A 12,748-nucleotide genomic window follows, 5' to 3' on the forward strand; every position below is an offset into this window, starting at 1 on the left:
AACTCCTGGGCGGTGGAAAAACTGTCAATGAAAGGGGGCAGTGACAGACCCCGAGCGTCCGGGAAAATCGAGTGTCCGTCACTCCGAATTTAGTTGTTTGTGGGTCGATTTCTTCATTACTTAATTATAAGAATGGAATTTTTTTTTCAAAATAGAGGTTATTACGGAAGAAAACCCAAGCATTTGAACGCGCAGGTTCATTTCCTACAAACAAACCCAGGAGAAGCAGCGTCCTATCGTGGAGGATCGTGAGAATCCTCTCCTGCCCGCCCACGTGGCCAAAGTAAACAGGAGGGGGGCGGGGCGGGGAGAGGCAGGATCCGTCAGCTTCCTAATTTGCGGAGTCTTTAAACTACAGGTCTCTAAGCACTAAGGGCATGCCCTCAGCGAAAGTGGGGACTGCTTCTGCTGACCGAGATTAGAGCGACGTGTGGAGGGGACACCAAGGGTTAGGCGGGGACGGTGGACCTACCAGGAGGTGGGGATGTGGGCCTCTGCGGGCGGGGATGGGGGTGCAGGGGTTCCTGCAGGGGGTGGAAGTAAGGGCTGGTGCAGGGGTGCGCGGGCGTGGGGGTGCGGGGGAGGGGCAGTAAGGGCTAGTGGGGTAGGGGGCAGGGGCGGGGAGGGTGAGCGCAGGTGGGGTGGTGCGCAGATATCTCTAAGGAAGCGGTGGAGTGCGGTACCAACGAAATGTTTAAAAGGTTAACTAGGTTATAAAGGTTAAAAAAATCTGGGGTCTCGCATCCTTGTGCCAGGCACCCAGACCACCTCCCCATTCAAGCCTGCCCCGCCTCCATCACGGAGCTAGAGACCCGTCCGGGGGTCCCCAGGGTGCCCAAGGGCTGGCCCTTCCCCACGTTCGTACCAGCACACAGCTCCTGCTCCACTCCACAGGGGAGGGCAGCTGGGCCTCAATTTGGAGCCCCCAGGTGCCGCTGGCCTCTGTGCAGGAACCCCGGGCGGGGTGGGGGGGGGGCGGCTGATACCCTGGGAGCCAGGGGTGAGGGGCCCAGCAGGGCAGGGTAGGTTGGGCGGAGGAGGAGGCGGGGTAGGGGAGGCTGGAGAGGAGGAGGTTGGGTAGAGGAGGAGGAGGCCAGGTGGAGAGGAGGCCAAAGAGGAGCAAGAGGAGGAGGCTTAGGAGGAGCAGGAGGAGCGGGAGGAGGAGGAGCGGGAGGAGGAGCGGGAGGAGGAGCAGGAGCGGGAGGAGGAGGAGCAGGAGGAGCAGGAGGAGGAGGAACAGGAGGAGGAGGAAGAGGAGGAGTGGGAGGAGAAGCAGGAGGAGGAGCGGGAGCAGAGGAGGAGCGGGAGCAGGCCGAGGAGAAGCGGGAGGAGGAGGGGGAGCGGGAGCAGAGGAGGAGGAGAAGCGGGAGGAGGCAGAGGAGGAGCGGGAGGAGCAGCGGGAGCCGGAGGAGGCCGACCCCCGCGCCGCGCCGCGCGCCCGGCCCGCCCGCATGCGAGTCACGTCCGCCCCCTCGCGCGCCGCCCTGGGACGCCGGCCCCGCCAGCGATGAGGACAGACGTCAAAGTGCCTTATGAATATTGATGCGGAGGCTAGGCTGCTGTCGTAGAGGAGCAGAAGGAAGCAAGATGGCTGCCCTTTAGGATTTGTTAGAAGGACCGACCGCGAGCGCCGGATCGCTGCGAGGCTGCGGGACAGACGAGGTCAGAGCGCTCCTCCCGCGCCGCGGGCCCCCTTCCCTGTCCCCCCCGCGGCCCCGGCCCAGGCGCCCCGCGTGTCACCCACGGATGCCCGGGAGAGGGAAGCTCGCGAATTACTGGAGCCTCTTCAACATGGCTGACAAATAGTTTAATTCCCCTTTAAACCTGGAGTTCTGTGTCTCCGCTAATGCTCGTCCCCTCCTTGCCCGGAAAACTTACCTTTGTGACTCCGACCGGCCGGTTTCGCGGCCTTTCACCCTCAGGAAAGTGAATTTTCTTGGCTTTCCTTTCTCCCGTAATGCCGCTTTGGGGGGCACTGCTTTTCCCTTTATTCCCCCACCCCCTTCCTTGGTGCGGGCGAGAGCCTCTCGTCTCCCCCGACCCCCCGGAAAGAGTGCGGCCCAGGATCTTCCCCCCTTTTAGCTGCTGTGGGGTCTGGGTTTGGGTCTGCTTTGGCGTCCGCCGCTTCCCAGCCCCCTGTCCCCTTTGGGGGTGTCCAAAGCGAGTGTCACGGGGAGTGGGACTGGGGTCCACCGGTGGGGGTATGTTTTCCCTGAAGTCCGCACGTTTTGTTAGGGGTGCGGAGCGCGAGAGGAAAGAGTAGTTACTCCGGTCGCCGAGACAGGACCAGAACCCACTTTTCTCAAGGTACATCAGCCCTACGATGGGCTATGCCCTCCAGCCCGGGGAGTATGTGTAAGAGAATTTGTGGGCAAATCTGTGTCCGGGCTTTGTGCTCGCGACCAGCTTCGTTTGTCCCCGGTAAGTGACAGGCAGACACAAAGGCAGGCACAGGCCGGGGAGGGGGCGGGCGGCGGAGGGGCCTGCGAGCGCAGACTGCAAGGTCAGGGGCGCCCAAGAAGTGAAACCCAATCCCAGCCCAGGACCGAGACGGAGAGAGCGGGTTTCTAACAGTCCCATCCAAATTTCTCTCTCTCGGCTGCTCTCTTTTCTTTGGTCTTTTATCTCTCTGCCTTTCTCTTCACACACACACACTCTCGAATCTTGCCGAAGCTTTTCCCTTGGGCTGCTTGTCTACTGTATTCAGCTAACAGAGTTTGTATGGCGAGTTCCCTACGTCGCTACGGCGAAATCAAGTGTGGCCTGGGTAGACTCCGGGGCAGGTCGAGAATGGAGTATGTGTTCTTGGCTGGCTGTCGCGCTCATGACACACTTTTAATTACACTGAGCGATTTCCCGGCCTCTTCATCTAGTGTTTAGGAATTGAAAAAAAGGGTTATTTTCCGGTTGCTTGCTTAAAATTTAGTTAAATATTTTTATATTTGCCTGTCCAGGGAGAAAGATACATCCATAAATTTAAAATTTCAAATCGCACATTGTGCTTTTCCCTCTCCAAACAGGGGTAAATGGCAAATCCAAATCCAAAAATATTCATCAACAAATGATCCAACTAAGTGTACCTTAGGGGAAGTTGGGATCTACAGAGGAAAGATATTGACTTGGCTTGCTTTGGTTTGGTTCAGACTGTGGGTATTGTTGCTTGGCTAATGAAATCATTATATTTGCATTTTAATGGAAAGTTGAAACACTAGGGGAGTTACATTCTTTTACATGTTTGCATGTGTGCTTCATAATAGGTTTGAAGTAGAATATAAATTTCAACACCACAAATATTGATTTTTTTATGTTATTAAGCAGAGAAGTGTTAATGAAGGATTAGAAAGTCAAAGCTAAGTTTAGAAGGCATGTATGTGATTAAAAGATGGTCAGAAGGAATATCATCATAATGGGCACTACTCCATGAATCAGATTTCCAAAACTGTCTGTCCTCAGTAGTTCACTTTGTAACTTTTTCTATTTTGATCTCTGGAAAAGCAGTTAAGTTTACTTTACTCATTGATGCTAGAGGTTATTTCACATGATTACGAGGGAGAAGTATTACTCATCTCCGTGAAATAGAAACAGCTCATTTGGTTACTTTTTATTTGTCCTAAAATAATAAAGAAAATACTTGAGTATAGCGTAAATGCTTGCTATTTGTTATGAAAACTATGCTTAATTATTCCAGCAACTCAAAATTAAAAATAAGCAGTTCCTTTTGCTAACAGACTAGTATCTAACTACTTTGGGGAGACTTTTCAAATGTTGTATTATATACTGTCTTCAAGCTGTTCAACTAACAGTAGGTATGTTATTTTCCACTCACATTGATAAATAAGAATACCTACATTGGTTAATGATTTTGAATGTGACCATGAAGTCTTGTTCTTTCCTATCATCATAGGAAAGATTCTTTTATTATTTTATGATTCTTTTGTTATTTTATGCATCCTATTTGTGTGCCAAAAATAGCTGCTAATTAATCTCATATGAGGGGCTTCAATAATTATAAGGAGATATGCATATTATCCACCAATATGAGTAAAAATACCACTTTCTCCTTTATTAGAACAGAGGAATTACTTGAATCAGTAGGCAATGAGTAGTTAAAAAAGACATAACCTCAGTTCTTTATTTACCATATTGGTGATAGTCGGTACCTCCTGGATGCTCCAAAAATTTCCAAGATAGAACTCTCTTGGGTAATTGAATTTTACGGGAGTGATGGTGGACCATAACAAGATAGATAGTTTTTCTTAGACTCCAGTATTGCTTGCTTATTTTCTTATTGAACTAATGGCTAGTAAGAAATTCACTTGGAATGAGAGAAGTCCTTGTTTTGTTTAAATTCACACATTTACCACACTCTTCTTAAGGCTTTAATTACATCTGGCATTGTGCTGGTCCATGCCAGGAGCCAGGGGGGTTGATATGATTCTGATGCAGTGACATGTGGACCTAGACATTGGCAAGTCGACATGCCTTCCAGAACAAGTGAAATGCACCTGCTGAGGAGTTGTTATGACAGACTTCCAAAGTCCTGTTTGGGCACTGGACTGGTATTAGGTAACAAAAACTGGAGTTAATGTTTTGGTTTCACTTGCTGAAATTAGAATCTCTCTATCAATGCCCCCAAGGCTCCACCCATACGCAATGTTGTAAGCCAAATGTCACTATTGAAATGTATTTCCTTGTTTGCTGACCTCATTAAGAAACCCTTCTTATGATTCACAGACACACCTAACAAAAACTCTATTTTCCATCCTGCCCCAAATCCAAGTTAGTAAATTCTTATTACTTCTTATGACATTATCTTGAAATAAAATGTCTTCAAAACTCATGGATGTTTGACATTTTAGAATGTCTTATTCTTAGAAAATATTAGATCTGCTTTTTTATGGTCTGATTGCTTCTGTTACAAGTTCAGTTGTTGTTGTTTAATAGAATTTAATAGTCTTACCAAGCCATCTCAAATTGCTAGAGGGGGTCTTCTTTGTTTTGTAAACATCCATGTAGACAGTCTAGCTATAATTGTTTCCTGTTATGGGGATGGGTTAAAACTTTGGACCAACTGCCAGTGTTGGTTCATCAAAATAACATTTTTCTCAATGATTATGCCACCATTGCACAGAAATTCTTAAGAGTTGTAATGGCACCAAAGCCAGTAGCAGGAAAATCCCTCACCAGCCAGCTTTACAATTGGAGCCTTAACTGTGGGAGAGTAGGATTGCCAAGTTGAGCTGGTGGTTATCTTGGAAACTGTGCAAAAGAACACAACCACACATGATTTTGCCAAATATACAGTATTTACTCGGTCTAGATCTCCAATTTCTATTTGACTCACTGCCAAAACTCAGTGAACACTGTGACATTATTTAAGGAGGTTATATAGTACATCTGTTGGTTTGATATCTAGTAGGAGAGAAGAGTTCCAGAAGAAGAGAGGGTGACGTGAGAGCATGTGCCTCATTGTGGCTGCAAGCCAAAAAGAACTGTATGGATCTGCTTATTTCCCGGTTGTTCTGATCCCAGATTGCACATTGCAGAAAATCCCTCACTTAAGATAGGTATATGATCTTTTCTCAATAAAACAGATTTTGCTTGCCCATTCCAAAATAGTAGATTCTATCAGCTTTGATTTATGCTTTCTCCACTTGTCATACACAGTTAAATGTGGCAGGCTTCAGGAAGTAGAAATAAATAGTAGGTAGATTTTCAATATTTTGTGTAAAAATAAATTCACTGGTAATGTCAAGCTACCTGCAGTTTTAAGAATTTGGAAATCAATTGTATTTTATACATACAAAGGGTGGTTACTCAAACTGACTTAAAATCAAGCTTCACATAGTCTGAGAATTAAATTAAGAGATGAATAAATAGGGATTAACTGGTTTTGAAGGACAATTTAGAATATAAAATGAACTGGTTGCTTCACTAAAAACACTATAAATGTTTCTTTTAAATTAGATTTATGTCTGCTGGAAAAGAGGCACTGATTTCTATGTCTTTTTATCCCCTGATAGAACCTAGTGGCGTCCTACGCAGTCAGGATCTAATGAGTAGGGGTGTTGGGGGTGAAGGTGGTCAAAGTGTACAAACTTCCAGTTATAAAACGAGTCAGTTCTGGATGGAACATGCAGCATGGCAACTATACTTCACAATACTGTATTGTATATTTCAAAGTTGCCAAGAGGGCAGATCTTAAAAAAAAATCATAACTATGTGAGGTGATGGATGTGTTAACTAATCTTATTGTGGTAATAATTTCCCAATATATACATATATCAAATCATTACTTTGTACACCTTAAACTTACACAATGTTATATGTCAGTTACATCTCAATGAATGCAGGGGGAGAAAAAGATCTAATGAATGACATAGAACCAGCAAAACACAATGCTATTTAATTAGAAAATGTGTAATCTATTCTCAATGCATAAGAGAAAAATAATGTAAAAGATCTTGGTGATGGTGATGATTGTAGTAATGATGGCACTTCTTCCTTGAATGTAACTTCTACAGGCTGTGGCAATCACCCCATAAAAGCCATCCATTGGAAGCACACAGTTTCATGGCTTTTAGTAAATTTATACTGGGATCACGCACTTTTTGGCTGAAATTTTTATTGACATAATTGTAAATTCATATGCAGTTGTATGAAAATAATAATTTGGCAAGCATTCTGCCCAATTTCCCCCAGTGGTACCATTTTGCAAAACTATAGTATAACATCACAACCAGGGTACTGACATTGCGATAGTCCACCAATCTTATTCAGGTTTCTCCAGTTTGACTTGCACATTGGGTGTGTGTATATTTAGCTCTATACCATATTATCACATGATCAGGTATTTTAAAACCTTTTTTTCCTGAAAACAGGAAAGTTTAACACAATTCCTATCACAATATTCTCAGAATATTTTTTTTTACTTAAAAGTTTTCTGCATAAAATGGCCTTGTGTTCAAAATATTTTAAGTTGTTTTAATGTTTTATGACCCTGTAAGTTATGTCCTTCTTTCTCATCACTACTCCAGAAAAGGAAGTATTACTATCATCCCATCTTTGGTGAGGATGCTGAAGCTCAGTGAGGCTAAGTGACTTGCCCATGGTCACACAGCCAGTCCGTGGCTGAGCAAGGGCCTGAATTTAGGCAGTCTGTCTCAAGAGCCTAATCTTGTAACCACTATGCTCCACTGCCTCATACCATTAATAATAAGTTAATGTAGGCTGTGTAAGGCAAGTCATAAAAGGAGACCTAACTGCATACAATTGTCTGCACAGAAACATGCACCTGAATATTCATAGAAGCATTATTGATAATTGTCAAAAATTGTAACAACCCAAATGTCCATTAACTCATAAATACGTAAATGGTAGTATATTCATAAGTGGAATATTAGCAGAAAAAAGGAATTAAGTTCTGATACATGCTACAATAGAGGTGAACCTTGAAAGAAGTAAATAACAAAAGGTCACATATCCCAATAGTATGATTCCACATATATAAAATGTCCAGAATAGGCAAATCTAAAGAGACAGAAAGTAGAGTAGTCATTGCTAGGGGCTGGGGGACTGACTGCTAATAGATATGGGGTTTCTTTGGGGGGTGATGAAAATGTTCTATAATTAGATAGTAATGGTTGCACAACTCTTTTTTAAAAAACACTGAATTGTACACTTTAAAAGGGTGAATTTTGGGGCCAGCCCCGTGGCCGAGTGGTTAAGTTCGCACGCTCTGCTTCGGTGGCCCAGGGTTTCACCGGTTCGGATCCTGGAAGCAGACATGGCACTGCTCATCAAGCCACGCTGAGGCGGCGTCCCACATAGCACAGCCAGAGGCAGTCACAACTAGAATACACAACTATGTACTGGGGGGCTTTGGGGAGAAGAAGAAGGAGAAGAAAAGATTGGCAACAGTTGTCAGCTCAAGTGCCAGCTTTAAAAAAAAAAGAGGGTTTAAAAGGGTGAATTTTAATGTATGTGAATTATATCTCAATAAAGTTATAAAATTACATACAATTGACAAGATATTTGGCTTTCCGAAAGTATCTCATGTCTCATGCAAAGAAATGTAGGTGTTGTTTGAATTGAATTGTATGGGGCTGAGCGTATCTTTCTGGAAATATGACGCCGGTGCATTCTGTGCGGTTGCCTTTCTCTCATAGATGAGGACACTTAATTAGACAAAAGTTCACTTTTGTCTTTAGTGGTGAAAAGAGCCTTCAGGACTTCTACAAGATGATTCATTTGACAGGTGATAGGTCAAGGGACTTGGCGAACAGGGCTCAATGTATAATTGCAAGAAACTTTCTCAAATATATTCAGTTACTCAGACATTTTCCAATTAATTCAGAAGATATAACCCAAGCGTTAAAAGGAATGTTTATAAAAATTTCCAGTCTTGATTAAACTGCTGTCAAATATATAGTTTAATCTAGAAATGAGGACAAATCTCTAGATTCCAATTCAATGACATAAATTGCTAGATTATCCTTTTTATTTTATTTTATTTTATTTTGCATTAAAATTTCTTGTCTGTGTGGAAGCAGAAGGACATTGGAGGATATATAGAGTAAGCTTCCAAACTTTGATTTTGTTAATTTTATATCTCCATTGTTGTTATCATGTCTCAGTTTTTAAAATTGAAATGACAAAGCATCTCATTGGGATAAAGCAAAGAATTGTGTCTCTGTGTGCTGATATTGTAGTACATTATAGATGTAAAATAAGGTTGAGAAAGAAATTGGTCTGCAGCGGTCTTTATGATGCCCAGAGAAGTGGGAAAGTTAGGGTCACAATGTTGGTGGCTCTCCTTGTACTACAAGTGGCTGCAGTCTTTACAAACACCAGCAGAATTTTTACAGACTTATTAATGGTAAAATGAGGGCAGATTTTTAGCACTAGTCCCTATGAATTTAGGATTTGTAATTTTGGACACACAGGGTGAATTATTTGGGGTTGGTTTTATTTGAATTTTATTTGAATTTCTAACTTTACATAGTTCTAGACATCAGACATTCTTGTTGAGCAATGGTTCTCTTCCTTTTTATTCTGATGAGAATGTTGGTTGCTGCCAACCAGACCCCATAGCTCGGGACCATGGCTGATCACCAGGTGGAGGAGATTCGGTGATCTGGAAGCATTCAGCTTTAATAATGTACACATGCTATTGGACTCAAGCAATAGCTGTAGAAATGACCCAGAATTCTACTTTGTAGGAGTCTGATTACAGCACTTGCTATATGGTATTTGCAAGAGACACAAGTTAGACACTCGTGGTAGGACCTTCACTCCATCCAGCCGTGGACGTGTGGTTGTCATAGAAAGCAATATGATAGAATAAAAGTCTGGTTGTCCTCACAGGAGAATCGAGTAGCTGGCTTGTTTTTACCCTTTCCTGTTTCTCTTAACACTTTGTGAATCACTTCAGCTGATAATAGATTTTTATAGTAGTATCGCCATAATATTTGAAAAGTTGCTCACTGAGTTTGAGTGTAGTACTCCATCTTTGCTTTTTAAATGTATTTCCAAAAATTGTAAATCTTTTCGAACAAATTAGAAATATAGAGAATGGGATATTTTGATTTGTTGTTTGTATTTTCAGCTTTGCTTTTTATAAATAATTACTGTTGAGGATATACTATATTCAAAAGACAAACACTGAGTTGTGAATTTTTGCTGGTGGTCTGTTCTCCAGGAGCAGAATTGCGTGTGGTCAGGCAGACACAGCAGATCTCCTGTTAGGGTACGCCAAACAGAGTGTCAATATTTTTCATTTGCTGCTTTTACTATTTTGAAATTTGTCACAGTTTGTTCTGTGGATGCTAATGGTCTAATTGAATGATAGTTTTAATTACTATTGTCATGTCCCATTAGCCATTACAAAAAACCTGCCTTATTGACTCACTTATGTTCTTGATAGAGAATTAAATCTATGTCTGGATTATACTTTAATGGAAACTATTCACACAACTCTCAAGATGGGTTTTTATTATAGTATTTCTCCTCAAATTGCAGTATTTTTCATCTTGCAATATAGAAGAAAAAAGGCTTAAAGACTGATAGTGAAACCCAGAGGATATGACACGATCTGTTTCTGAGTTATTCCTCCTGTTTTCTTCCCTGTCTGCACTCAGAAACAAGGGCACTCATTAAAAAATATCTTAATTATTAGTTGTGCTGCTTCCAAAATAAGGCACTAGAATCTGAAAATAGTACAATTGGTGCCACACCCAGATTCCACCCCTAACATACTGTCTTCTTCCTATTAATTTATTTTTTAATCTGTTTGTTCTTTCAGCACTTTTCTCATTTTTGTTTGAAGTCTCTTACTTTGAAGTTATAGGATTTTCATATTTGCCATTAGCTATAAAGTCTCTCAGCTCTTTTATAACCTTTCATGATTTTTGCATTAAAAGGATTACTTATAGACACCCTCTAATTACTTTGGGTGATTATTAGCTTTTTGTTTGTTTTACTGCATATATCATAACAGAACAAGAAATCATTTCTGCAAATAAAGTGTCTGATCGATCAGAAAATTAGAGTGAACTTCTTAAAAAGTAAATTCAGTTATAAAACATTAATTCATTTACATTCACATTTTAATGTACCAAACATAACTGGTGAAAGAAAAAAATCATAAATGGATACTTTCCAAACATGAGGGGAGAACAAATCTTCCAATCTAAAAATATCATATAAATTACTTGTTTTGGTAAAAAGAGAAGCAGGTACATTTTAGAAGGAAAGCACATATTTTAAACTTTGTACTCTAGATTTAATCTACCTTTATTCCAATCCAGCCACTTTAAATGGTTACTTTTTCTCCTACAAAGTTATATATGTACATATATGTATATGTATATATATATATAAAATTGAAATTAAGACAAAGTTGTATTTAATTTTGGAATGTCTACCACATTATAGCTTGGAGAAAAACATATTGGCAGAAAACAAAGCTAGTAGACATTTTGCTAATGGCTTAACTTTTTAGTGGCTATGATTCAATTATATGTGTCTACTGAAAATCAAAATTCAAAAGGTTATTATTAACTTTGGACACTAAATTTTCAATATTTTGAAACTTAACCTGTTTACTCAAATGTGATTCTTATTTCAAGTAGGAAATTTTATAGACTTCAACTAATTTTTAATATATAATTTAAAAACATTTTTATCAAGTGTATAAAAGATATGGCATGTGGCATTTTCAATGACTAAAAAACCATGCATGAGATTTTGTTAGTCAGAGTATTTTTAAAAACACCAGTATAATTTACTACTGACAGTTCTCCTTCAGGTTGGTTTTTTTTTTTTGCTTTGTTATAATTTTTCATATTTTAAATATTTTAAATATTTTAAATCTTAAAAGTTATGGTGTGTCATATTTAGGGGTAAAAAACTTAGTTATTGACATTGTCATTTTTCTCTAATGGTAAGAAGTCAGCCTCCTTAAGGAATGGAGTTTGCTTGATTTCTGTTCACAACCCCATTGTAAAAGATACAGTGAATGTAGGTGAGGATGAGATGTATAATAAGACAGGTAAAATACTAAATTGTTTCTCCTCACCCAAACAAAGCCACGGGATACTTTTTACTAAAAGCTTCATGCTGTAATTCTGTGTGCCTGTAAATTGTTACTTTGCAAACACTTTGCTACTTGGTGTATCTAGTGATTGCATAATCGCACCTCTCGTAATATTTCAGTTCACACTGAAGTAAATGAGGAAAGAAAAGCAAGAAGTGTCAGGGTGGGAGGAGGTTGAGTGCATTCAGAATGCATGGACAAGATTGCAGGCGTTGCCCTCAATTTAATTAGTGCGGCCGTTCCTTCTGATCCTGTCCTCGGGTCAGGAGCTCTTAGAGGAGGAGAGGAGCGCAGTGGAGCTTGGTCATTTCCTCCAGTCCTACCTTCCACTAATTTTTCTCTTTGTTGTAGGGGTTGGGGGAGGAAAGAAAAAGAAAAGAAGAGAAAAGTAAATCAGCCTTAGAAATAATTCCTTCTCGCCCACATGCTCCATTTTTAGGGCCAAAGAAGTAGTTTTCTGTCCGGAGCTGGTTGCCCTTGTGGCCTCGGTGGTCAGTCAGCAGTGGACACGTGGCGCGGTGCGCATGGCCGCGCTGTTTACAAACACGTGCCGGCTGAGACTTGTAGCCCTGAGAGTGGGCGGAGAGCAGTGCTGTTCCCGAGCCCGAGCCCCAGATCAAGGTGTCTCCGTCAGGATCCGCCCAGTGTGCACTTTTCCTACCCAAGCCTCAAAGGCTGTGCCTTCCTCAGGAGTAATCCTTGTTCCTCTCCTGCAGCAAACGGCACCAGTTGCACCAAACTTTGCTGTGACTCTGGGCGGTGCGGGCAGGTCGTGCCTCGGGTCTGCTGTGATTGACAGGGCCACTGTGGCCGAAGCGCAGCCTGCCGCCCAGCCTCGCAGCGCCTCTTCTAAAAGAATGCATTTTCATGTTTGTAAGCATCTTCAGATGCAAGGGAATTCATAATCTGACTTGCCGGACTAGACACTCCTCCCGCAGAACACGGAAGAAGATTATTTGATCATCTTCCTCATTCCATCCTGTTCCCACCTCCCTCCCATCCGTCCCAGCCACACTCTCCCCTCACCCCTCCTCTATGTCTAATTCCGCGTCAAGACCTGGGGTTAAAGGGAAAATTGGTTTCTATACTTAGGGAATTGTTCTTCCTTTCCAAGATTAGATATTAAGTTTTTCATTTATATTTATCAATAAA

General features: G+C 41.9%; 1 protein-coding gene across 6 annotated transcripts in view; it reads left to right on the forward strand.

The window, feature by feature from the left end:
- Nucleotides 1-1,275: 1,275 nt before the first annotated feature.
- TET2 (tet methylcytosine dioxygenase 2) overlaps nucleotides 1,276-12,748 on the forward strand; it is a 118,408-nt gene continuing 106,935 nt past the window's right edge. For 3 of the 6 annotated variants that reach the window (XR_011501808.1, XR_006525785.2, XR_011501809.1), the window contains exon 1: nucleotides 1,276-1,662. The gene's annotated coding sequence lies outside the window, so the exon portion shown is untranslated. Of the gene's footprint in view, nucleotides 1,663-1,683; nucleotides 2,308-12,748 lie in introns of those variants that run through there. The other 3 variants (XM_044767458.2, XM_070504529.1, XM_044767459.2) reach the window with 3 other exon arrangements.

Source organism: Equus asinus, chromosome 3, assembly GCF_041296235.1.
Source record: "Equus asinus isolate D_3611 breed Donkey chromosome 3, EquAss-T2T_v2, whole genome shotgun sequence".
Classification (NCBI taxonomy): Eukaryota; Metazoa; Chordata; class Mammalia; order Perissodactyla; family Equidae; genus Equus; species Equus asinus.